The sequence below is a fragment of the Chiloscyllium plagiosum genome, chromosome 28 (genome assembly GCF_004010195.1).
Source record: "Chiloscyllium plagiosum isolate BGI_BamShark_2017 chromosome 28, ASM401019v2, whole genome shotgun sequence".
Lineage (NCBI taxonomy): Eukaryota > Metazoa > Chordata > Chondrichthyes > Orectolobiformes > Hemiscylliidae > Chiloscyllium > Chiloscyllium plagiosum.
In genome coordinates this window covers 44,172,556-44,199,714 of record NC_057737.1, presented here as the reverse complement: position 1 = coordinate 44,199,714, position 27,159 = coordinate 44,172,556, and the positions used below count along the sequence as shown (strand labels likewise).

At 39.5% G+C, this 27,159-nt stretch overlaps 1 protein-coding gene across 6 annotated transcripts in view; it reads left to right on the top strand.

The window, feature by feature from the left end:
- The window catches only part of srrm3 (serine/arginine repetitive matrix 3), a 772,181-nt gene that overhangs the window by 47,834 nt on the left and 697,188 nt on the right, over positions 1-27,159 (top strand). For 5 of the 6 annotated variants that reach the window (XM_043718791.1, XM_043718787.1, XM_043718788.1 and 2 more), the window contains one exon: positions 24,941-25,036. The exons of the other annotated variant lie outside the window; for it this stretch is intronic. The gene's annotated coding sequence lies outside the window, so the exon portion shown is untranslated. The remainder of the gene's footprint in view (positions 1-24,940; positions 25,037-27,159) is intronic. 6 annotated transcript variants of the gene reach the window in all.

Here is a 27,159-nt window from a genome sequence, read left to right as displayed (position 1 = left end):
AGTTTATCTCACCACCCTTCAAGCTCTCTGCCTTTATTCCTGATGAAGGGCTTTTGCCCGAAACGTTGATTTTACTGCTCCTCGGATGCTGCCTGAACTGCTGTGCTCTTCCAGCACCACTAATCCAGAATTCTTCATCAGGTATCTAGTGGGGCAGGATCATAAGTCACAGAATTTTGTCTTATGATCCTGCCCCACTCGTTACCTGATGAAGGAGCAATGCTCTGAAAGCTAGTACTTCCAAATAAACCTGTTGGACTATGATCTGGTGTTGTGTGATTTTTAACTTGATAAAATATATGGTCGAGCGGAGATTTGGAACAAAAACACCAGCTTGGACCAACTGGACTGAATGACCAATTTCTGTGTTAAATTCTGTGGAATTCCATGGAAGTGTTTATACTACGCAATATCTGCTACATGAGTAGCACAGTGGCTCATTGGTTAACACTGCTGCCTCATAGCACCAAGGATCCAGGTTCGATTCTAGCCTGTGGTGACTGTGTGTGGAGTTTGTATATTCTCCCTGTATCTGTGTGGGTTTCTACCAGGTGCTCTGGTTTCCTTTCACACTCCAAAGATGTGCAGGTTGGGTGGATTGCCATGCTCAATTGTCCATAGTGTCCAGAGATAATCAAGCTAGGTGGATTAGCCATTGTAAATATGGGGTTACAGGGATAGGGAGGGTGTCTGGGTCTGAGTGGAGTGCTCTTTGGAGGGTCATTGCAGACTCGATGGCCAAATGGTGTCTTTCCACACTGTAGGAATTCTACTCTATGAATATCCCTATGAAAAAATGTTGACATTGATTACTGAATGTGATGTTACTCTATCGGTGCATCAATTGAAATTAATTGGTGTAATTTGGAATGAGTCTGATCAAAAACAATCAAAGTAATCACAGCTTGTTAAATTTGTGTATGCAGGCATATAAGCATAACATGCAACATTTTACAGGTTATAAAATGGATATAAATAAACAAATCTTACCTCATAAGACAATTAGACATAGGAGTAGAAGCAGGTTTTGAATAACCTTTGAATCACTTATGAATTAGAAATCTATCACAGCCCTGAATATACTTAATGCTGATCTTACAGTAACAAATTTCACAGATTCACTACCTTTGAGAGAAGAAACTCCACTCTGTCTTAAATGGGTAAGCCCTCACTTTGAGATTATACACTGTGCCCTTGACACTCCCACAAGGTGTAGCAATCCCTCTGCATCTATCCTGTCAAACTCCCTAAGAATTTTGTGTTTTCCAATCAGGTTGTCTCTCATTGCTCTAAACTCCAATGATTACAAGCCTAACCTTAACCTCCCCTAATTAGACAATCGCTCCAAACCTGGGATCAACCTAGTAGCCTTTCCTGGACAGCCTGCAATGCCAGTATATCTTTCTTTAGATACTGTGTCCAGAACTGTTCATAGTTTTCTAAATGTGCCTTGGCCAGTATCTTTAGATACAGTGGCCAGAATTGTTCAAATATTCTCAATGTACCTTGGAGAGTTTTAGCAAGACTTCCATGTTTTTATATTCCACTTACCTTTCCTAATGGCCACTGAATATGGATGATAGCTTTTTGCAATTCATGCCGAAAGTCCCTCTAATCCCTTGGCTTTCTTCACAGTTTCTCCATTTAAATAATATTCACCTCCTCTGTTCTTTAAACCCAAACGTATAGCTGCCCATTTTACTGTGTTATATTCCATCTACCAAGTTCTTGCCCATTCACATAATCTGTATCCTTCTGTAGACCTTTTGTTTCATCCTCACCAACTTGCCTTCCCCCTTATTTTTGTCTCATCAACAAACTTGGTTCACTTCTGTCACCCAATTTAATGATGTGTATTGTAATTAATTATGGCGCTCCTGAAAATGTCCCCTTTTATCCTCACACCTTTAAGGCATTGTCTGAGCTGAGATGTCACTTTTTTAAATATAAAACTTTAAATTATCTTGAGAAAGTGACTTAAAAGAAGTTCTGGAATTTACAGATTAATGAACCGAAATCTGTAACCCATTCGAAAAGAGGAAAGTCTTAAAATTTGTTATCATTTGCTATAAATTCTGTGTTTTATGGTCCTACTCCACAATCACCTGAAGAAGGAGCGGCAGTCCCAAAGCTACTGCTTCAAAATAAATCTGTTGGACTATCACCTGATGTGTGATTTTTAACTTTGTCCACCCCAGTCGAACACCAGCTTCTCCACATTATGCCCTTTTATCCCAACTCTTCTGTTAGTTAGCCAATGACCTATCCATGCTAATATACTACCACCAATATCACAGGATTATGTGTACTACTTTATTGAATGTCTTTTTGAAATTCAAATGTATTACTTCTCAAAAAACACTAACAAATTTGACAAGCATAATTTCCCCTTCATGAAGACATGCTGACCCTGCTTGATTATAATATGTATTTTCAAATGCTTATACATCCTTTATAATTGACTCCAAATCCTGCTGAATATCGAATGTCAAGCTTATTGCCTACAGCCTTTTTTTACCTCTATCTGTCCTTTTTTGAATAAGGGTGTTACATTGGCATTTTTCCTGTTGTCTGGGACTCTTCCAGAATCTAAGGATCCTTGGAAGGCTACTAGCTGTGCATCTGCTATCTCTGTAGTTACTTCCTTTAGTATCTTAGAATGAAACACATTAAGCCCAGGAAACATGTCAGCCTTTAGCCCCAGTAGTTTTCCTAATTTCTTTTCTCAAATAGTTATTGTACTTATTTTCCCACCATCTTTGTCCCTTGATTTAGCTTTCTTGGAATACAGTGCATTTTTGGAGTTTTCCTCTGATTCCTTCTATTCTAACTGGCATGTTGTCCTTCCTCCTGAGCATGCTCCAGCATCTTTGTGTTGACTCAGCAGTGTGACATCTGCAGGGACACCTCCAGGAAACCTGCTCTGGGCCTGCATCACTCCGCCACCTGGTACAGGGTGTGGTTCTGCTAGCTTGTGATACTACCCAAGAAAGCCAGAAGTCCCAGCGCAGTTTAAACCGAATTGGGCCATAGAAGAAAGAGGTAAAAACATAGTGTTAATGCCCCCTCAACCTACCAGAAACATTGCCAATTGGGCCTGCGTGCCCGACTCCTCCTTCCTCTCAAGGAACCTTGACCTTGAGACTGCACACCATCTTGGGACTACACCTCCACTCTCCATGCCCCATATCTCTTCTACCCCTTTGGAAGCTCAAGTCCAAGCCATATGGGAGAGCTGGTCTACAATGGGAAAGCCTAGCCATTGTCAGCCCCACCCCACCTGGCCCCAATGGACCTTTTTGACTCACTGTCGCCCGTCCATGATCATCGATTCTATGACAGATTGAACTGGAACACATTTTCAACATGACTTTCATTTCCAGACAACATTTAACCTGATCATAGAGGATGTGATGAGGGGTGAACAGAGAAGAGGAAGCTTGATGAGGAGACAAAGAGAAAAGCTGAGTGAGTATGAGGGATGGAGTGAAGAAGAGCTAAGAAATGATGGGGATGGAGGGTGAGAGAGGGGCAGAGATGGTAGTGCATGAGCAGAAGGAGGATGAGGCAGTGCCGAGGTGAGCAGGTGATTGAAGAGAGGCTGGGCAAATGAGAGGAGAATGTTGGAATGGGAGGGTTGGGACTGTGGTTGAGGAAAGGGGATGGACATGGATGTGCGGGTGTGGGAGGGTGATGCAGAGATTAGGAGAACGTGAGGACTGCAGATGCTGGAGATCAGAGTTGAAGAGTGTGGTGCTGGATATAGGGCTGATTCCTGATGAAGGGCTTATGCTTGAAACGTCGATTCTCCTGATCCTTGGATGCTACCTGACTGGTTGTGCTATTCCATCATCACACTTTTCGACTCTGATGCAGAGATTAGGGTTTGAGGAGACTGGTCATTATAAAGGGAGGGCGCATTATAAAGCGAGTGGGGAGACTATGGAGTGAGTGGATGGGCGTACAGGGAGATTGCAATATGGGAAAGAGAAAAGAGAGGATGGGGAGTGCACAGGAAGATAGTAGGATTGAACTTTATAATAATATATAATAAAACTATATTACATTATAACTGATAATAGTAATTATAATAACAAAATAGCTAATACCAGTAAGTTGATAATAATCACTAATCAATTAACAATCACACTTGCAGCTGAGACTTGGCAAATTATCATCTCGGAGTTTCTTACTTCTCTTCATTGCTTCCAAGCTGAGGAATTTTGCATAACTTTGTTTCAGTTTAATTACTAGTCAGTTGATTTCAGTGATTTCAGTTGAATAATGCCGAGCATCTTATAGGAAAATAAATGTTTGCCATTGATATATTTGGAATGCTATATTATAACAATTTCAGTTGATCATAATTAGATGTCAAACAATGACTGAATTAATGAGTTAAAAATCACACAACATCAGGTTATAGTCCAACAGGTTTATATGGAAGCACTAGCTTTCAGAGCACTGCTTAACCATCTGATGAAGGAGCATCACTCCGAAAGTTAGTGCTTCCAATTAAGCCTGTTAGACTATAACCTGGTGTTGTCTGATTTTTAACATTGTACACCCCAGTCCAACACAGGCATCTTCAAATCATGACTGAAGTAATGGTTTGGAATGCAGATTGAATGCTTTGGAACACAGGTCAGCTTGGATGTATGAGATCAAATACTGTGAGCGCAATGATGTCACCATTCTCTGGTTACGATACTAGAGCCTATTACAAAAGAGCAAAATGGGACTGACTTCTGAATGAGCTTATAGATACTTATTGTGCCCCTCTGAAGCAGATCGGTCTTGAATCCAGGCCTCCTGACTGACAGGTAGGGAGATTCCTGGGCCGGGCCTCCTGTTACAAACCTAAACATGAAGTCATACATTCAGAAGTGCATAAAATCTTTGTAGAAATTGCATTCCTTTTTACAGCAGCCTATGGCTTAATTTGACAGCAGCACAATCAACAACCATGACATTTCATGTGAAAGAGAATGTGTTTCAAGGAAGCGTAAGGTTGGGATGGCAGGTGAACAGCTGGTTAAGATGCAAGCTGACTGAATAAATGCTTAGGGTAGGCCAGGCAGAAAAAGTTTTGGTCCCGGGGAATGGCATAAGTCCTGTCTGGGGTGGTGTGCTGGCGTCTGGCCAGCCGAGGATGAAGGGCTTTTGCCCAAAACGTCGATTTTCCTGCTCCTTGGATGCTGCCTGACCTGCTGTGCTTTTCCAGCACCACTCTAACCTCGACTGTGACTTCCAGCATCCGCAGTACCCACTTCTGCCTATCACCTCTCTCTAACTGTTGAATCAAGGGAGAGTAATTTTTAATCCTCTATCTGTTCCCTCGCTAACTATTAAGCTTCACTGAGTCAGAAATTTTGACTTTAAGAAGATTCTGCAGATGCAAAGGAATTACCCATCAGATGTCCAATGCAATTCCCAGAGTCAGTTGTGTTGGATTCTGCGCGGTTCCCACTTGCAACCGCTGTGTCTGAGCAGCTTTGACAATTATCTGGCCATGAGGTTATCTATACCATGAATCCAATTGTAGTTAGTGTGCTTATCATCTTGTCAAAGCTTCTGGATATGATGTTGAAGGGGAAAGTGGCACAGGGAGTGTTGGTGAAATATAGGAAGACAGAAAGATGAGTAGACAATTCATTCTGTCAAGCTTGCTCCATTCAATGTGATTATAGCTGATAATCTATTTTATTGACCTATTCCCACTCCATCTCCATATCTTTTTGTATCATTAATATTTAGAAGTTTGTCAATATCTATTTTACTCAATGACTGAGTTTTCACAGCCCTTTGGCATATAGAAGTTCAAAGATTCACAACCTTAAAAAAAACTCATCTGTTTGGTCTCAAGTGACTGAGTGAGGCATCAGGAATTTGGTCTCCCTCATTCTGGACTTGCTTACGATGGAAAACGTCTTGTCCACGTCTAACCTGTCTTTTACTGTATTTTGTAAGATTATGACATCACCACTAATTCTTTGAAACTCTAGAGAACACTGGCCCAATTTTCCCAATCTCTCTTCAGAGGGCAGTCTTGCCTTTGTTTGGGAGTAAACGAACAGACTCGTAAACCATTTTTGTGCTCACTCAATACCAATGATATCCTTGCTAAGGTAAAGAGACTAAAACAGTGCACAGTACTCCATATGCAATCCAACAAAGCTTTTATACAGTTGATGTAAGACTTTGCTACTGCTATACTCAAATCTTTTTGCAATAAAAGCTAATTTATTTTCCTAAATACCTTCTGCACCTGCATGTTAGCCTTTAAAGACTCCTTGGTGAGGACGTCAAGTCCTTTTTTATACATCACTTTTTAAATCTTTAAGCACTGAAGAAAGACTTCACATTATATTCCATATAGTATGTTCTTGCCTAGTTATGAAACCTTTCTAAATTCTCTTAAAATCACTTTGCATCATCTTCACAGCATAGATTCCCACCTAGCTTTGTGTCATCTGTGAACTTGGGAAAGTCATGTTTACTTCCTACATCCAAAGTATTGATGACATCGGGCCCAAACCCTGATCCACCCAGTACCCCACTAACAGCATACCTGCCATTATGAGAATTCCAGAAATGTATTGAGAATGACTGCAGTTGACAACAAGGCCAGATTTGACTGAATGTGGCATCAAGGAACATTGGCAAAGCTGAAGTCAATAGGAATTTGAGGGGAGGCAATGGCCTAGTGGTGATATTGCTGGATTGTCAACCCAGATAATGATTTGGAGATGCTGGTGTTGGACTAGGATGTACAAAGTTAAAAATCACACAACACCAGGTTATAGTCCAGGTTTATTTGGAAACTCTAGCTTTTGGAGCGCTGCTCCTTCAGGTGGTTGTGGAGAATAAGATTGTAAGACACAGAACTTATAGCAAAAGTTTACAGTGCGATGTAACTGAAATGATATATTGAAAAAGACCCAGATTATTTGTTAAGTCGGTCATCTTTTAGAATGACCATGTTGGTTTCAGTTCTTTCATATGTAAATCGCAAAAAGTTTTTTAAAAGTTACATTCTCAAGTGAACTTTAACAATTGGTGTCATGTCAGCCCGAATAAGGTATTGAAGGTGTTAGCTCTCTGTGAGGCTGTCTGTGCCACAATGGTCAGACTGATTCTAATCTAAAAAATGGATTTACAGAACCTTACATAGATTCATGCAGTTTTTGAGCAAAGTAAAATACCAGTAGTGTGACATGAACCCAAGTTCCCGGTTGAGGATATCCCCATGGGTACTGAACTTGGCTATCAGCCTCTGCTTGGCCAATTGTTGTTGTTGCCTATCCTGTAATCCTTGGAGGACAGTCACCCGAAGGTCGAATGTCCCGGACCGCTGAAGTATTCTCCGACTGGGAGGGAACGCTCCTGTTTGTTGATTGTTGTGCGGTGTATTCATCCATTGCCGTAGCCTCTGTTTGGTCTCACCAATGTACCATGCCTCAGGGCATCCTTGCCTGCAGCGTATGAGATAGACAACATTGGCTGAGTCGCATGAGTACCTGCCATGTACCTAATTGTACAAGCTGATTTGGTCAACGAGTGAACTTGGGAGGTGAAGGCAAACAGCTGTCTATCACCCCAATTGATACCAATTCATAGCAAATGGTTGTGAAATTACCAGTGCCTGATAAGAAAATGCAAATTGGAGTGAGTAAATTTAATTTCAATCAGATACCGAGGAAAGAATCATACATGGGAAAGATAGGAAATGTTGGAAATACTCAGCATGTCAGACAGAACTGATGAAGAATTATCATGACTTGAAACATTATCTCTGGTTTGTCCACAGATGCTGCCAGACCTGTTGAGTATTTCCAGCATATTCTCTTTTGATATAAGATTTCTAGCATCTGTAGTACTTGCTTTCATTTATGGGAATAGATTAAGTACCAAAAAGTTCACATTTTTAAAATATTAAACAACAGTTGAAACTTGAAGGAATGACATTCTACATTTGGAATTTATTTGCCAGTGTGATTCATTGTCAGTAATTAACAATCAGCACATTATTGAAAGTATCCTAGCTAATTACATATGCTGAAAACAAAAAATGCTGGTGATTACAGCAGGTCAGGCTCTGATGAAGAGTCATCCAGACTCAAAACGTTAAATTGCTTTCCCTCTATGCGTGCTGCCTGACCTGCTGTGATCTCCAGCATTTTTTGTTTTCAGTATAGATTCCAGCATCTGCAGTAATTTGCTTCTTAATTAAATATGCATTGATCTTAAACAGCTCCAAAATAGTAGCAGTGTCTTAGTGTCACTTCTGACCAGCCCAGATATTCTGTCAAGAGATAACTTTGTGTCTACTGTACAAACACAGCAATTTTACACTGCTTAGTGAATTTTAGTGATGAACCAGACACTGAGTTGATTTTTCCACAAAATTAGTAGTGCAGGAACTTATCTCAGATAGCACCTTTTGGATTTATGTGCTTCACAATGCAATTGCCCTTGCAGCAAATTTATGCATGAATGCTTTTAGCCTTGTATTTCTTCTGACAGTAACTTATGGACCATAATGTTTTGTGATGAGATAACTGCAGTCCTCAGTTTCGAGTATAGAGTTGGCAGAAACTGTGTCTGTTCATCATCTTTATTTTAATGGTGTGAAACTGCAGTTACTCAGTTAGTGAAAACTACACCAAAGGAGGTTTTGCCTATTATGTGAACTTCCAATGTATTTCATTCTCGATTATCCTCCTGTGCTTCAATTCTATTGATCTTCTTTACAAAATATTGCAACCAATCTCTCTAGCAGCTTTTGACCATTGCTTAATAGCTATTTGGGGTATCAAAAATAAATCAGACGAGTGTATACCTTGCTGTAGTTGTATCTACAATATAAAATACTCAGTAGCCAGTTTATCACAGCAACATTTGGTTTGTTGGATCGCAGTTACTGAAATGACCACTCTAGTAATGTTTCTGGGCTCTGACTTTAGAACCCTCAAGCAGGATTGAACTCATTGCTAGCCGCAGATGGTGCGTTAAGTGAGAATTAACAGTTTTGCATATTTAGCAAACTGTTTCTTACACTTTTTGCAAGGAACTCGCAACTTTGCTCAATGTTTGGATGTTTTGAGGCCATTTTGGCTCCATTACGTAGATGAACTCTCACCAATGATCTTCTGAAATGTTTATTATATATAAATCAAATTCCTGTTAATTTAAGTACACATTAATTGTAGAATCATAAGGTACTAAGGAGGTCATTTGTACAGATATCTGATCTTTGTAAGAGCCAGCCTGCTAATCTCAATCTCCTACTCTTTTTCATTTTCTTTTCTTTTCAGTATTTATCTAATAACTTTTTGAAAATTATCTTTAAGTCAATACATTCTTGATTATCGTAACTTACTGTGGTTAAAAACAAACTTTACCGTCTTGCTTCTTTTTCTTTTGTTAAATATGGTTGCCAGTTAAAACAATTGCTGGTACCAACAAATTTCGGTGATCCAAATAAACAATTATGCACTGGTAAATTATAAGAACATTAATATCAGTGTTAATAAAGCAATCACATTAATATCAGTTCTCACCAAACCCTCATTCACACAAAATTCAAATAATTTTTACTCAGCTTTAAGAAATGGATTGCTAAAGTTTTGGGTGGCAGATGAATCACTAGTTAGAATTCAGATACCTCTATTCAATTAGGTAAACTAAAAATAATGCACAGAAAATCCGTGTAAAGATAAAACATTGTGGTAGCTGATTTGAGAACTTGGCTAATATCAGTATTAATATCAGCAAGAATAGGCAAGCCATTCTCAAATTAATGCCATCCTCTTGCCTGCATCTGCTTTTGGTCAAATAGAAAAATGCTCCCTGAAGCTAAAGCATGACAGTTTAGTTTTGGCTCAAAGGCAGCATGGTCTGAGACTGCCAAACATCAAGAAAAAAATAGCTGACTGTAGGATATAGGTAAAGTAGTGTTACTTCTGCAATCATAATTACTTATGCAAGGTAAATGCACTCACACCAGTGTATAATTGTTTCAACCAAGAGCTGAGTCAACAAGAATGAAAACTATGTGGAGGAAATATATAATTGTTTTTGTATTAGCTAAAATGTGCATACAAGAATGAAATGTGCCTGCAAACAATGGTAAACAAATAGGTAAAGTGCTGTGAGGATGTAGGTTAAGCCAGATATGCTCGTACAAGCAATATTTATTAGCATCTGTTTCCCACTTTTGCAAAAACACAAAAACAAACCCCAATTAAAAGGTCATAAGGATCAATATGGTTGGGGAAAGGGAGGAAATGGCACAGATGGAGGAAGTAGATAATCGTGAAAAAGGATATACCTAACAATGGGCCACAGCAGGATGTGGTGAAATGGCCGAGTAAAACTTGTACTTTGTTATGCACAAGGCCAGATGAGGCAAGGGATAAACAATAGTAATGGGCACCGGGTTGGGAGTAGTGAATTCTATATAAGATATGTACTTGCTAAACACTGTGTGCCTTACTTCAGGCACCATGCTTGCAAGCGTATAATAAACATACTGATTGCTTCAGATCTTGTCTCGAACTGAAATTATTGAAGTGAATGAGCTTTGTTTCTCACATGACTGAATCACAAGCATATCTGAATAAAGAGACAGCTCGTCTACTTAACTTTTGCAATTAGTGGCTTCCAAGTAAATATGGAGTGTTGTAACACAGAATGAGGGCATTCTCCCCGATTGCATGTGCTGACTAACTGAAAGAGCTGTACATTTAATGACATCCTCTGCTCAACCCCCTTGTACAGAATTATTGATGATTATGTTAGATTACACTTAACTTTAGTTTTCATGTAAAAATATATTTAGTCTCGGGATGATTTTAAGAAGATTAATTTTGATAAATACTCTCCATAGCACTAGTCTTTAATATCCTTATTACAAAAAAATGGTTTGTGGATCAGCTTGTTTAAATGCTCCCTATAATTACCAGTTAGATTATTTGATTTTTTTTGTAATTTAGGGAGCTAAAAATTACTTGGTGGGGAACCTTTCTCGATAAAGAACTTTAGATAACTATTTATTGGTTGAAATTAAATTTAGATTGATGATTTGTTAGGGAGGGAGTTCCAGGATTTTAACCCGTGATATTAAAGAAATGGCAAGAAATTTCCAAGGTGAAAGTGAGTACTGCAGATGCTGGAGATTAGAGTCAAGAGTGTGCTGCTGGAAAAACACAGCAGGTCAAGTAGCATCTGAGGAGCAGGAAAATTGACGTTTCAGGCAAAAGCCCTTCATCATAAATTTTCAAGATATTTCCAAGCCAGAGTGTTGAGTGGCTTGGAGGGAAAGTTGCAAGGGTAATGTTTTCATATATCTGCTGCCCTTGTCCTTTTCGATGGTAGTGATTGTGGGAATGATTGCTGTAATCTAGGGATTCTTGGTGAGTTGCTGCAATGCATCTTGTGGATTGTACACACTGCTGCTGCTGAGAGTCAGTGGTGGAGAGAGTGAATCCAGTGATCTATTTTAATCTGGATGGTGTTAAGCTTCTTGAATGTTATTGGAACTGCTGTCATCCAGGCATGTTGGAAGAATTTCATCATATTCCTGACTTGTGCCTTGTAGACAGTGATTTGGGAAGTCAAGAGATGAGTTATTTACTGCAGGATTGCTTGTCTCTTGCTTGCTACAGTATTTATGTCGCTAATCCACTTCAGATTCTTGTCAGTGGTAATCCCAAAATGTTCCAATATGGCTACAACACTACATCTACCCAACATTGTGGAAAATTGCCCAGGAATATACAGAAAAAGCAAGTGAAATTGAACCCAGCTGATTATTGCTTCCATCAGTCTACTCCCGATCATCAATAAAGTGATGGAAGGTACAAGGTGTAATTTGCAATTCTTCAGTCCTCTATCACTGCCCCCTAATTCAAGAAAAATTGAAAGGTAATTGCCAGTGTCTTTGTAATTTCCCACATTCACTTCTTTTGTTATCCTTGGATGCACATTATCTGTTCTTGGTATGTTATCAATTGCTTATTCTACACTTCTTCCATATTGATTTTAAATAATTCCATTATTCAAAATTTCCTTCTCTGTCATTATGGCCTGTGCCTCATGGGTGCCTCAGCTGTGCCTCTTGTCTCCATGTATGAATGCCCTTTTTAGACCTTATTCAGCCCCACTGCGCTTTTTACCTTTCTTATTGTTAATGTATTTATAGAAGACTTTGAGATTTCTTTTGATGTTAATTGCCAGTCCTTTTGATAAATCCCTCTTTGCTTATCTTATTTGTCTTTTCACCTCACTTCTTGATCTTCTGTATCCAGCTTACTTCTCACGTGACACCTATTTTTAACTTAATTTCTATCTCCTTTGTTATCCAGAGAGTTCTAGATTTGTTGTCCCATCTTTCCCTTTGAGGTAGTATACCTTGAGTGTGCCCTTTTTGAAGGTAGTCCCCGTTCAGCTGTTGTTTTTCTCAGCAACCTTCAGTTCCAACCTTTTTAGGTTAGATCTGTTCTTGCCCCATTGAAGTTGCTCCACCAGTTGAATATTCAGGCCCTTAAATGACCGTTTAAGGGTTTCATGTTGCTACCTACTGATTGCCCATCTCTCAGAAGGGATAGTTGGCTAGTTACCTGACTGGGAAACTAAAGAATGACCTGCCTACCAAGTGTGGGAGGTGTCACCAATTATACCAATCTAAGGGCATTTGGAGGCATGGATGGCAGTCAAAAAGGTGGCTTCTGAAAGCTACACCCTACTCTGGCCTTTGACCTTAATAACCTCATCCTAGCCACACCTAACCTGAGAGAAGGAAGAAATATGCAGACCTGGACCAACGCCCCTTGACTCAGAAGCTGCCAGCCTCTGACTGGCAGGGTCTGCTGCCTGACAGATCAGTGTTGAGGCACCAGCTGGGCAGTGCATATATCATCATGAATTATGAGTTAGTTCATCAATGGAAGCAGCTTGTTAGCTGCCAGGTAATGCCCTCACTTTCATACATGGTTAGAAAGAAAGGAAAATCCTGGCCTGTTTGTTACAGCTGGTAATTCTAACTTAAGATTAAACCCCTAAATAGCTGACATTTTATAACACCTTTTCTAGCTAGATGTTTGGACATGTAACTATCCAGCAGTTCACAATATTTAAGACCTAACTTAACTTTGTCTTCATGATCTGCTTGGTTGAGTCAATTTATTTCTCTGAAATGAAGGTGTAGGTCAAAATAAGGTGTTGAGTTTTTGATGCTCTTTTAGTTGCTGGGCTTTTTGTTTTCATCTTCGGTTCTGATTTATCCGAGCTGTTGGAATATTTGGATAATCCAAGATGGAGGACAGGAAGAAAATTTGAAGGTGTAAGAGCACCTCCTTTTTTGAGGTATTTTAGGTATTTGAGGTGATTTCCTCGAATCCCAGGAGCGGCAATAACTGTTTTATATGCTGTTGCATTGTTTTGGAACTTTGGGGAAGAAAAGTCAAACCAACCGCACTTTTAAAATGGAGAAAGACAGACAAAAGGCAGCAAGCACATGGTCAGTGAGGGAGAGAGAGAAAGAAACCTGCACTGTTAACTGACACAGCAGTGAATCTGCATAGTTACTGCCTTTGCTGTATGAGTTCATGTATCTCTGGATATTGGAGACTGATTAGGAATAGTCAGCATGGCTTTGTGTGTGGGAAATCATGCCTCACAAACTTAATTGAGATTTTTGAAGAAGTAACAAAGAGGATTGATGAGGTCAGAGCGGGTGGACGTGATCTATATGGACTTCAGTAAGGTGACAGACAAGATTCCTCATGGGAGACTGGTGAGCAAGATTAGATCTCATGGAATACAGGGAGAACTTGCCATTTGGGTACAGAACTGGCTCGAAGGTAGAAGACAGAGGGTGGTCGTGGAGGGTTGCTTTACAGACTGGAGGCCTGTGACCAGTGGTGTGCCACAAGGATCGGTGCTGGGTCCACTACCTTTTGTCATTTATATAAACGATTTAGATGTGAACATAGGAGGTATAGTTAGTAAGTTTGTACACCAAAATTGGAAGTGTAGTGGATAGCAAAGAAGGTTACCTCAGAGCACAATGGGATCTTGATCAGATGGGTCAATGGGCTAAGGAGTGGCAGATGGAGATAATGCGAGGTGCTGCATTTTGGAAAAGCAAATCAGAGCACAATCAATACGCTTAATGGTAAGGTCCTAGGGAAAGTTGCTGAACAAAGAGACCTTGGAGTGCAGGTTCACAGTAGCTTGAAAGTAGAGTCGCAGGTAGATAGGATAGTGAAGGAGGCATTTGGAGGATGTTGTGAAATGTGAAAGGGTTCAGAAAAGATTTGCAAGGATATTCCCAGGGTTGGAGGGTTTGAGCTATAGGGAACGGCTGCATAGACTGGGGCTGTTTTCCCTGGAGCATTGGAGGTTGAGGGGTGGTTATAGAAGTTTATAAAATCATGAAGGCCATGGATAGGGTAAATAGACAAGATCTTTTCCCTGTGGTTGGGGAGTCCAGAATTAGAAGGCATAGGTTTAGGGTGAGAGGGGAAAGATATAAAAGAGACCTAAGGGGCAACATTTTCATGCAGAGGGTGGTGCATGTATGGAATGAGCTGCCAGAGGAAGTGGTGGAGGCTGGTACAATTACAGCATTTACAATTACAGCGTCTAGGTGGGTATATGAATAGGTAGTGTTTAAAGGGACATGGGCCGGGTGCTGGCAAATGGTACTAGATTAGGTTAGGATATCTGGTCAGCATGGATGAGTTGGACTGAAGTGTCTGTTTCTGTGCTGTACATCTCTATGACTCTAAATATCCCAATATGGATGTTTTAGCCAGAGGGTGAATGTGGAGAAAAGGTGAAGTTTTGTTTATTAAACAAAAAATTTAAGCTTTGAGAATTAGAGAGTGAAATAACCTGATGGTTGCTAAGACACACAAAACAGCAAGGTAGTGTGAAGGATGTAGGCTTCTGGAAGACTGGAGGGCCACTGGGACTGTACATGGATAGAGATAAAGGCTAAAATAATTATAAAATGATCTATTATCAACCAATAAAACCACTTGAGGGGCAGCATGGTGGGTCAGTGGTTAGCCTTACAGCCAGAGACCCAAGCTGAATTCTACCCTCTGACAATTGTCTGTGTGAGGTTTTCATGTTCTCACTGTGTCTGTGCAAGTTTCTTCTGGGTTCTCTGGTATCGTTCCACAATCCAGAAATGTGCAGGTTCGGTGAATTGGCCAGGCTAAATTGCCCATGGTGTCCAGGGATGTGCAGGCTAGGTGGGTTAGCCACGTGAAATGCAGGGTTACAGAGGTAGGGTAGGGAAGTGGGTGTGAGTGGGGTGTTCTTCTGAAGATCGGTGTGGACTCGATAGGCCAAATGGCCTGCTTCCACAATGTAGGGATTCTTGAATAAAAGCAAAATACTGTGGTTGCTGGAAGTCTGAAACAAGCACAGAGAATGCTGGAGAAATCCAGCAAGTCTGGCAGCATTTGTGGAGTGACACACATAGAATCATAGAATATTAGAATACAGAAGGTCATTCGACCCACAGTGTTTGTACCAACTCCTGAAAGACCTATGCAGGTAGTCCCCAATCTCCAGCTCTATCTCCTCTAAATTAATCACTTTCCAACTGTATAACTAGCTCTTGTATGAAAACTGCCTCCAGGACTCTCCCAGGCAGCACTTCCTGAATCCTTACAATTCTGAGTAAAGAAACTTCTCATCTCACTGCCAGCTCACTTTCTAACAATCTTGAAATTGTGACTCATACTTGGAGACATACCAACTAGTGGAAACAAAATATCATTTTTTACTCTGTCAAAACTATTCATAATTTTGAACACCTCAATAAGGTAACCTCTTAATCTGTGCTTAAAAGAGAATAAGCCCAATTTCTATAATCTTTCATTTTATCTAAAATCCCTTATTTCTAGTATCATCTGGGAAATCTCCTGTGCACTCTGTCCAGGTCTTTAAAATCCTTTAATATTCAAATAAGGTACCCAGAACTGAACACAATATGCCCAAATGTGGTGTAACCAATGATTTGTTTAGGTGTAGCATCACTTCCTTGCTTTTATATTCTGTGCCTCTATTGACAAACTCAAGGATCCTATATGTCGTCTGAACAAATATTTCAACTTGCCTGGACATCTTCAGAGAATTGTGCATTTGGACTGTAAGCTCCCTCTGATTCTGTATTCCCCTCAAAGTTTTCCCATTGAGCATGTTTTGTCTTTCCACGTTTCTTCTATCACAATACATTACCTCACATTTCTGTGCTTTGAAATTCATGTGGCAGGTATCTGTCCATTTGGCCAACTTGTCAATGTCCTTCTGAAGTCTCTGAGCATGATCCTCACAACTCACTGTCCTCCCTAGCTTAGTATCACCTACAGATTTGGAGATTTTGCCCTGAACACCCATCTCCAAATTGATTATATATATCAGAAAAAACAAAGGTCCCTACGCTGATCCCTGGAGAACATTACTTTTAACTTGTCTCCCGCCTGAGAAATGCCCATCTAAAACTGCCCCCGGTTTCCTTTCTTTTAGCCAACTTCCAATCTATATCACCAAGGACCCGTTAATTCCAAACATTTCTAACTTGCTAACCAATGTGCCATGTGGTTTACTCAACTGGAAATGTTATTCTGTTTCTCTCTCTACAGATGTTACCAGACCTGCTAAATTTTTCTGGCATTCTGTGTTTGTTTCAAGAAAGGAAGGGTGATGGGGTAGTATTGTTAATACATGATGGACGAAGTATAATAGTTAGAAATGATTTAGGATTTGAAGATGTAGAATCTATATGGGGAGAGGCAAGAAATATAAATAATGGGGAAGAAGATACTAATAGTAGTGATAGATTATAGGCCCCTTAACATTAGCCATATGGTGGGACAGGGAATAAATCAGGCTATAGTGAGGGAATGTAAAAAAGGCAATACAATAATCATTGTGACTTTAATTTTCATATAGATTGGGATAATCAGATTGGCAGAGGAAACTATGAGGCAGAATTTATTTGGGGCAGTGTCAGAGTAAAATATCCTTTTGGACACAGTGATTGTAACATGGTAGAATTTAGCATTCAGTTTGAGAAAAAGGAACTTGGGTATGAAACAACTGTGCTAACCCTAAATAAGAGTGATTACAAAGGAATGAGGACAGTGTTAACTGGAAAGGGTTTAGCCACAGACAGCTGAGCAACAGTAGCAGACATTTAAGAATATAGTTCATGGCACATAGCAAAAATAAAACTCAATGAGAAGGAAGGATTCTAGGAAGGGGATAAGCCAACCAGTAAAGTTAAGGATCGCATTAAGTTTAAAAAAAAAAGTGACAAAGATTAATGGAAACCAGAAGATTTAGAAAGTTTTAAAAACCAGCATAAGATGATTAAAAAATAGTAGAGAGAAGATAATCTTTTCGGGTAAATTTGCCAGTAACATCAAGATGGACAATGAGAGCTTCTTTAAGTATATAAGAAGAAAGATAGAAGCCAAAGTGAACATAGGCCTCAGAGAACAAGACTGGGGAAATAACAATAGGAAACAAGGAGATGGCAGAGGAGTTGAAAAAAGACTTTGCATCAGTCTTCAAAGTAGAAGACACTAACATCATTCCAAATGATGAAATAATCAAGCAGCAAAAAGAGGAGAGGAAATAATACAATAATCATTACTTAAGAAAATGTGCTCCACTGTATCTGATGATATCACACTCAGTCTTTGGGTGGAGACATAAGTTCTATGCTATTCTGCAAAGGGAACAAATAGATTCTGTACAGCTCCCGAGAGTACTTCTTCATTATATCTGACTAGCAATTTAAGTTTTGTTCAATTGTGGATATTGTTCCTTGTTTTCCTTGAGAAGATGATGGTGAGCTGCCTTCTTGAACCGCTGTAAGCCATGTGCTGTCGGTAGACTACAAAGCATTAGGAAAGGAATTCCAAGAATTTCATCCAATGACACTGAAGGAGCATTGATATATTTCCAAATCAGGATGGTGTGAGGGGAACTTGAAGGTTGGTGGTATTCCCATATATGTGCTGCCCTTGTCCTTGGTCATGGGTTTGGAAAGTGTTGTCTGAAGATGTGTGGTGAATTTCTGCAGTGTACCTTATAGATAATTTGTGGATGTGGAGATGGCAAAGAGTTTGAAAATCTCATAATTCTTTGTGAAATCTATGATTATACAGGGCTGAGAAATACTCCTGTCATTGCTGATCAGAGGATAAAACTCAAAGTTTGCAGGAAGAAGAAATACTAAGAGCCAGGGTAAGCAGCACAATCTATGTGATCTTAGTTAGGAATCCTTAGTTGATGTTGTTCAGATAGGACAGTCAAAGATGATGAAAGGTGAACAGCAATCTTTTAGTAATATGACTAAGAGTCTGAAAAAATCTACTTCACCAGTCCAATAGCTACAAGAAGCAACTGAAGACATCCAATCTGATCATCAAATTGAGGGTGATGAAATGCATATGATTTTGTAGGAGCCAGACCAATTCCCATGGATATAGATCCGGTCGAAAAGAAGAAATTGCCTGGTCTCAACAATGCTGCAAAAAGAAAAATAGCTCTTCCAATCAGAAGAATATTACCTGGTACAGAAATCAAGGGGATGACACGAAAGAAAGTACTTGTTTCAATAGAGTAGCTGTCAATCATGATGGACATTCATGAATTTGAAAGTATCCCAAATGTTATTATGGGCAATTACCTGACTACCAAAGGTGAGTTCCTCTGCAAAGGATATTCACAAGATTGAGGGCATTCCAGATAAGGAAATGGACCAACAACAAGGAACTACGTCATGCACATGGGATAACTAAAATATGATGATCCACATGTAGGGGTTAGAAAAACTTAATGATCAAACCCAAAGTTAACAGTCCTCAAGTAGAGGACATTCTTTCAAGTCTGAAGAGAGGGCACTCTGGGAAAATTTGTGAAATGTCCAGATTACCTCCATTTGTGAAGTTGGGCACAGCTGCAGTAGTTATAGTTATAAACATGATGCTCTAAATATTACATATGGGGAAAAAGCTTGGGAGGGCTGGTGAGAGATGTTGAATAAGGTAGTGATTCCGAAACAGTCAATATTGTAGTAGTATTAGTTCCACTCAGTTTGATGCTATCACACAGTCTTTGGGTGAAGACAATAATTTATACACTAGTCTTCCTCAGGAGCAGATGCATTTTATACAGCTCCATGTATCCTTTGTAATTGTGCCTGACCAGTAATGTAAGCCATATATATTGCTATCGTGCAAAAAAAATTATTAACCAAGTTAAGTGCCTGTTCTGTTTCAACTCAAGCTGTTCCTTCTACCACTGATAAATATATAGGAGCTATACACAACATTGCAAAAGTAGGATTGGTGGCAATAAAATACCTCAAATTTCCCTTACCATATGCCAGAAACTGGCAGAGGCTGCAGATATCTCGAGGTGCCAGCATTGTCAATCAGAGCAATATCACTATTGTTTAATAATTTTTTATCTCAAGATCTAATTAAATCTTATGTTTATTTTCCATAGCTTTTATATCTGCTTGTCTAAAATGACAATGAGGTGAAGGATAATCAGTGTTATTTACTTCCTAGTTTGCTCTCTGTGAAAATTATTTTTTGGGATTTACGGCTTAACTTGCTCGACAATACTGCTGTTGAACGTCAGCAATTCCCTCAAGCTGGCAATAGAATCAAATTAATGACAACAGAGGTGAAAACCATTGCACAAATTGCTAGATTATCATAGAAAGCTTTCTTCGAGATCAATTTCAACTGCTGTCACTTCATAGCTGATTGCAAAATCCAGGTCATCATTGCAAAATTACTTTTAAGAGGTAGTATCCCAATTCATGATTTGATTAAGAATTCAATCAAGTGGATTGTCTAAATGGCTGTGAAAATGTTTACCTCTATGATTGGCTGAACAAAATTAGTAGGTTGAATCATTTTGATATGTGGAATAGATCTCTCTGGTTCCAAAAAAAAGCTAGTGATCATGATTGATGCAAGAAATTTGTGGTACAGCTTATCTGATTGAACTTTTTTTTCAATTACTAAACTTACCCTTTAGCAACCTATGATGTAGTTCTATTCCAGCATAATGTTTTGGCTGCTAGCAAATGTTACGAGCAATGAAAAAAGTTAATCCTTTGCATTGTATGACCATCCTTAGTCACAAAATGCCAAGATTATTGGAAACAGTTTCTCAATTTATGCAGGCCCAAAAATTGAATAAGACATACATAAAGAATATATGCAATGTAATTTTTGCATTATAATATGGGGATGAGTTGTGACAGCATTTTTTAATGATATATGTTAGTTTCTGTTTATACAGGTATTAGGATTTTTTTTTAAAAATAGGCTTGCATTTATATGGTATGTTTTATCTAAAAGTTCTGAGCAGTATGATCACTGTTGTAACAGAGAAACTGTGGCACCAATTTGTGAGACATCATTTGTTTCATGGCTCACCTGAAAGGTAGCGCCTCAAAGTGCAGTACTCCCTCTGTGCCACACTGGAGTGCCAGCCTTGATTACTAAAACACAAGTAATTTAAACAAATGTGAGTCCTGCTTCCTGTTCCAGTGTTTTGCTCCTGGGTGAATTGTCTTATCTTAGTTGACAAAATACTGACATAACTCCAGGTAGCCATGTTGTTCAAATGTCTTGCTAATGTCAGTTGTGATTGAAAACATTTGCTGTATTTTTAAGGTATACTGTCTCTGTATATGCTGTACATTATTTTGATGATAACTGCTGTTTGTAAGAAAAAAACTAGAAAAATGTTAAAGAAATGAGGGCTGATTTTTGTATTTTTATTCTGGTTGATTGAATATCAATGCAGCTATTCGTAGCTTCATATAGCTCAGAAACAGACCCTTCAGTCCAATTCATCCATGCTCACCAAGTTTCCCAAACTAAACCAGTCCCATTTGAAGATGGTAGGGACTGCAGATGCTGGAAGTCAGAGTCGATAAAATGTGTAGCTAGAAGAGCACAGCAGATCTGGCAGCATCGGGAGAGGAGGAAAGTTGATGTTTCGGGTTGGATCCTTCATCAGGACTTTACTGTTCCTCCGATGCTGTCTGATCTGATCTGCTCTGTTTTTCAAGCTCCACATTTAATAAACTAGCTCCACAGTCTGCATTTGGCCTATATCCCTCTAAACCTTTCCTGTTCATGTAACTATCCAAATGTCTTTTAAATGTCATAACTGAACTTGCATCTACCACTTTCTCAGGCAGTTCATTCCACACTCTGTCCGAAAAAGTTATTCCTCAGGTCCCATTTAAATCTTTCTCCTCTCACCTTGTATATATGCTCCACAGTTTTGAACTCATCCACACTTTATCTCTGGCCATCATGATTTTATAAACCTCCATGTAAGGTCATCCCTCAACCTCATACACTTCAGTGAAAAAGGTCCCAGCCTTTCTTTATAACTCAAACCCTCCAGACCCAGCAGCGTCCTGCTAAATCTCTTCTGATCCCTCTGCAATTTAATATCCTTCCCATAGCAGGGAAACTAGAACTGTACACAATATTCCAAAAGTGGCCTCATCAATGTCCTGTACAACCTCAACATAATGTCCCAACTCCTACACTCAATGATGTTATGGACCAGGCCAGACCCCTCAAAACGTTTAAATGAAGTAGCCCAGATCCTGACTTTGCTAGTTGTTTTAAGCAGGTGTCATGTGGAAATTCCAAGAGTGATGCTGCTGGTCAACCCACTTAGTTTTAAACAAAACAGAATTTATTTACAAAATTACTGAATGAAACACAAACGAAAGAGAACAGAATGCAGAATAGCTTAACCTATCCGAAAACCCAACAGATTATCTCGACCTAATAACGCTGTTCCAAATACTTGTAATAATCCCCATAAACATACCTTAGCACAAAAGATAGAATCAAGCACAGGGTCTTAGAGGAGAGAAGTCAGAGAGGAGAGTCCCAACCTGGGCCTGCATCATTGGGTCCAGCTGCTTTTTCAACACCACTACTAAAAACCAAACCAAACCAGAGGAAAGCTGAGGTGGGAGAGCTGTCCACTCTCCTTTCATTGTACAAGCTTTTTTTTTAAGGAAAAGAAAGCTTTCTGCCTGAGGCAGTATCTGTTAGCTATAATCAAATTTACCCTGAAACCCCAGACTTTTCAGCGCCTGTGTCTTTTATGACCTTTAAAGAAAGCCAAGGACAACATAACCTTGTTGAAGGAGCGGCATTGCCACAATGGTCTGAACAATGAAGGCAAACGAAGTGCCTTCTAAACCACTCTGTTTACCTGTGATTGAACTTTCAAATAGTATCTACCTGAGCCCCTTGGTCTCTCTTTTCGACAACACTACCCATGGCCCTACCGTTAACTGTATAAGTCCTGTCCTTGTTTGTTTTACCAAAATGCAATAGCTCACTTTTATCAAATTAAATTCCATCTGCCACTCCTCAGCACATTGGCCTAATTGATCAAGATCTCTTTGTAATCTTGGATGACCTTCTTCATTGTTGACTATACCACCAATTTTCGTGTCATCTGAAAACATACTAACTATGCCTCCTAAATTCTCATCCAAATAGTTTATGTACATTTTGGACAAGGTGGACCCAGCGCCGATCCCTGCAGAACTCTGGGACTGGTTCTAATTTCTAAAAATTAGAGCCTGTCCTTTCAGGAAATGCTCTGTCATGCAAACAATACTGGAAATATGAAACATTTATGTAAATGGTATTTGATTCTTGATTAATTGATAAACTTGTGATAGATTGTTGTTAATCAAACATATTCATAAAGTCATAGGGATGTACAGCACAGAAACAGACCCTTCACTCCAATTCGTCCGTGCTGACCAGATATCCCAACCTAATCTAGTCCCATGTGCCAGCACTTGACCAACTTCCCTGTAAACCCTTCCTATTCATATACCCATCCAAATGCCTTTTAAATGTTGTAATTGTACCAACCTCCAATACCTCCTCTGGCAGCTCATTCCATACACGCACCACCCTTTGCGGGAAAAAGTTGCCCCTTAGGTCCCTTTTAAATTTTTCCCCTCTCAGCCTAAACTTGTGCCCTTTAGTTCTGGACTTCCCCAATCTGGGAAAAATACTTTAATTATTTACCCTATCCATGCTCCTCATGATGTTATAAACTTCTAAAGGTCACCCCTCACCCTCCAACACTCCAGGGAAAACAGCCCCAGCCTATGCAGCCTCTCCCTGTACGTCAAACCCTCCAACCCTGGCAACATCCTTGTAAATCCTTTCTGAACCCTTTCAAGTTTCACAACATCCTTCCTATAGGAGGGAGACCAGAATTGCACAAATATTCCAAAAGTGGCCTAACCAAACTCCTATGCTCAATGCTCTGGCCAGTAAAGAAAATCATACTAAATGCCATCTTCACTATACCTGAGACTCCACTTTCGAGGAACAATGAGCCTACACTCCAAGGTCTCTCTGTTCCGGAAAACTCCCCAGGACCTTACCATTAAGTATATAAGTCCTGCCCTGATTTGCCTTTCCAAAATGCATCACCTCACATTTATCTAAATTAAACTCCATCTGCCACTTCTCGGCCCATTGGCCCATGAGTTCAAGATCCTGCTGTACTTTGAGGTGACTTTTTCGCTGTCCACTACCCCTCCAATTTTGGTGTCATCTGCAAACTTACTAACCAAACCACCTATGTTCACATCAAAATCATTTATATAAATGACGAAAAGCAGTGGACCCAGCACCGATCCTTGTGGCATCCCACTGGTCACAGGCTCCAGTCTGAAAAGCAGCCATCCACCACGATCGTCTGCCTTGGCATATGAACAAATGTGAGAAATGAAATGTCTTCTCAGGTCAGCATGAATCTCTTTAAAAGGTGGCAGACTCCTGCTAAATTACACAGCAAAATGTTGCAGATTTTTTTGGGGATTTGCAATGTACCTTTCATCCTGCATGAAAGCCCAGATTATTTGGTCTTGCCCAAAAAAGATAGAACTGGGCTGTGGTTTCATCAAAATGCAGGCTATTTGTAGTGCATATGTAATCAGGTGATAAGGTATCATTTGCAAAGCATTTGAGCTTTGATGTTGCAGTTATATGAACTTCAATTGGATTGTGTTCTTGTAGCTATATTCACAGCTATCTATAATTTTGTAAGTAATCAATGGGACTGAGCAAGCATGTAATTGAGTTAAGTTGCCACTACTGGATAACCGTACTTATGATTAATACCTAGCTGGTCAATGAGATAAACCCCTACTTATAACCATTGAGGTAGCATGGCCTTGAACAGTCGTCTTGTGATTAACTATCTTGACATCTACTTTGTCATTGGTTAAACATAAAATGAAAGGACGAAGTCATCATTGACAGGAAGTTTATATGAAGTGACAAATTATTGTAAAATCTTTCCATGGAAGGTTTCAATCTAGATTAGGATATTACATAGATTGCGGTATAATTTCAGAGCAATATTTAATTCGCTCAATTTCAAGCACAAAAGTTCATTGATTATAAACATTACCAGGGTTTGCTATAGAGGGGACTGTACAGCTAAAATCAATTGTTTTATTATTGAGAAATCTAGATAGATGGTCAAGGCTTCATGCATGGTAACACCATTATTGATTTTACTATCATCACCAGTTTCTAGATTTGACGAACATAGTTGACAAAAGCTGACTAAAACACTTTAAAATGGTTTGTGGTCCTGTGACTATAGTGAAGCTTCATTGCTGATTCATATGTTCAACATGACACCAAACAAATGCTAAGGACTGATGCTGAGTTCCGAGGAAGGGTCACTGGACCCAAACCATTTACTCTGATTTATGTTCACAGATGCTGCCAGACCTACTGAGCTTTTCCAGCAACTTCTGTTTTTGTTTCTGATTTACAACATCCGCTGTTCTTCTGGTTTTTAGATGCAAAGGACTGACTGACTGCTGGATGGTGCTGATTACAGTGGAACAGGGATGGCTACAATTTAAGTGGCAGCTCTAAACGTATTCCAGTAACAGGTAGTGTAGCTGCATCTCTGCTTTCTTTATCATTCCAAATTTCTGTACTAAGTAAAACTGCAACTTGGATTATAATGGGCTGAAAATGTGTTGCTGGAAAAGCGCAGCAGGTCAGGCAGCATCCAGGGAACAGGAGAATCGACGTTTCGGGCATAAGTCCTTCCTGAAGAAGGGCTTATGCCCGAAACATCGATTCTCCTGTTCCCTGGATGCTGCCTGACCTGCTGCGCTTTTCCAGCAACACATTTTCAGCTCTGATCTCCAGCATCTGCAGACCTCACTTTCTCCTTGGATTATAATGGCACTGGTGTCAAGAAAAGCACCCGAACGAGCTTAGACACTTTTCACACCAACCTATGTGAAGCAATATAAGGTTAAGTGACATGATAGATTTTAGCAGTGAACTTAGCAGAGGTTAAGGCACAGAAAGTTGAAGGCACAGTCACAAAAGATGGGCGAATTACACTGGGGATGCATAATGTGACGAATTGAAGGAAGGCAGTTATCTGAAGGTCATGGAGGTGAAGTTGTTGTAACAATATTGGGCGATGAGCCTTGTATGTAAAAAGTACATACCTACCGACAGAAGAAACCGTGCTACCTGTACCACATTGATAAAGTGGATACTGAAGGGCAATTAACAAACAAATGTGCATTGAAGAACAATCACTAGAAAAAAAATAAATTTAAAAGAAAGAACTGAAATTAATGGAGTATTTCAGGTCAGACGTGTGCACACCTGAGTTCATATGTAATCCTGTCCAGCTGATGTAGGAATGAGTGCCTATGCATCCTTTGCTGTGTATTAACAATACAATTGCATTGTAACTGTGAGAATAAAATTCTGAGGCTGGCAGAGACAGAAAGAAATCATTTAGCAAGCCGTTAGTCATCATTATTTTCACCCATGTACAGGGTGTACTCAGAGCATTCTAAAGTGTGATGCAGAGTTGTATCCTGTGTTTTAAAGTATAAGAAGGCTTGATGCACTGAAAGTTCCAAATTCCTGAAGCCTGTATGGTTTTGGAATACCTCTTGTTTTTTTTACAATGTGTCTCAATCAAAGTCTGTACCATGTGGGTGTCTATTTTATATAGGTTTTGCTTTATAATATTTTTAAGAAAATTAAGGTGATATTTTGGTCCCAGAGAAAGGAGACTTCTTTGGATCCCACCAAATGCTCTTCACATACGTCTGAGAGTAACGCACAGAATCAAATTTGGATGATGAAAAATAAGTTTTCAAGAAATCAAATTGGAATGCAAATTTAATAAAACAAGAGCAACTTATTGTGGAAATCATGAAAAATATTGTATTGTTTATCGTAATGCTGGGACATTAGTTGAGTAAAATGATACAACTCCTTTTGTACACAAAACAACATTAGTCCTCCTTAATAGGCATCTCTTCTCTGACTAATGAGAATCTGGTTTTGTCGCCCAGACCACTGTTAGAAAATGCAGCTGGTTGCTCCCAACCTTGAGATAGGTGTTTTCTTGTGCTTTATTCCAAATTTCTCACCATTGTCCATGACGTTAAGGCTATAATGTTCCAGCCACAGTAATTAAGCTTAGGCAGCGGAATTCTTAAATGTGGCTTAATATTTCATTCATTGTAAATAAAATTATGAATAGTTCAATTTGTATTGATATTTGAATATGCCTGGTGATTTTTGTAAATTAAATCACAAAATTTTGCAGCTTAATATTAAACTAGGTCTCACAAACTATTTGGCTATTTCAATAATGGGGTTAATTGATAAATCTTCAAGGAGAAAGTGAGGACAGCTGATGCTGGAGATTAGAGCTGAAAAGCGCAGCAGGTCAGGCAGCATCCAAGGAACAGGAGAATCGACGTTTCGGGCATAAGCCCTTCTTCAGGAAAGAGGAAAGTGTGTCCAGCAGGCTAAGATAAAAGGTAACTGAAAATGTGTTGCTGGAAAAGCGCAGCAGGTCTGGCAGCATCCAGGGAACAGGAGAATCAACATTTCGGGCATAAGCCCTTCTTCAGGGTCCTGAAGAAGGGCTTATGCCCGAAACATCGATTCTCCTGTTCCCTGGATGCTGCCTGACCTGCTGCGCTTTTCCAGCAACACATTTTCAGCTCTGATCTCCAGCATCTGC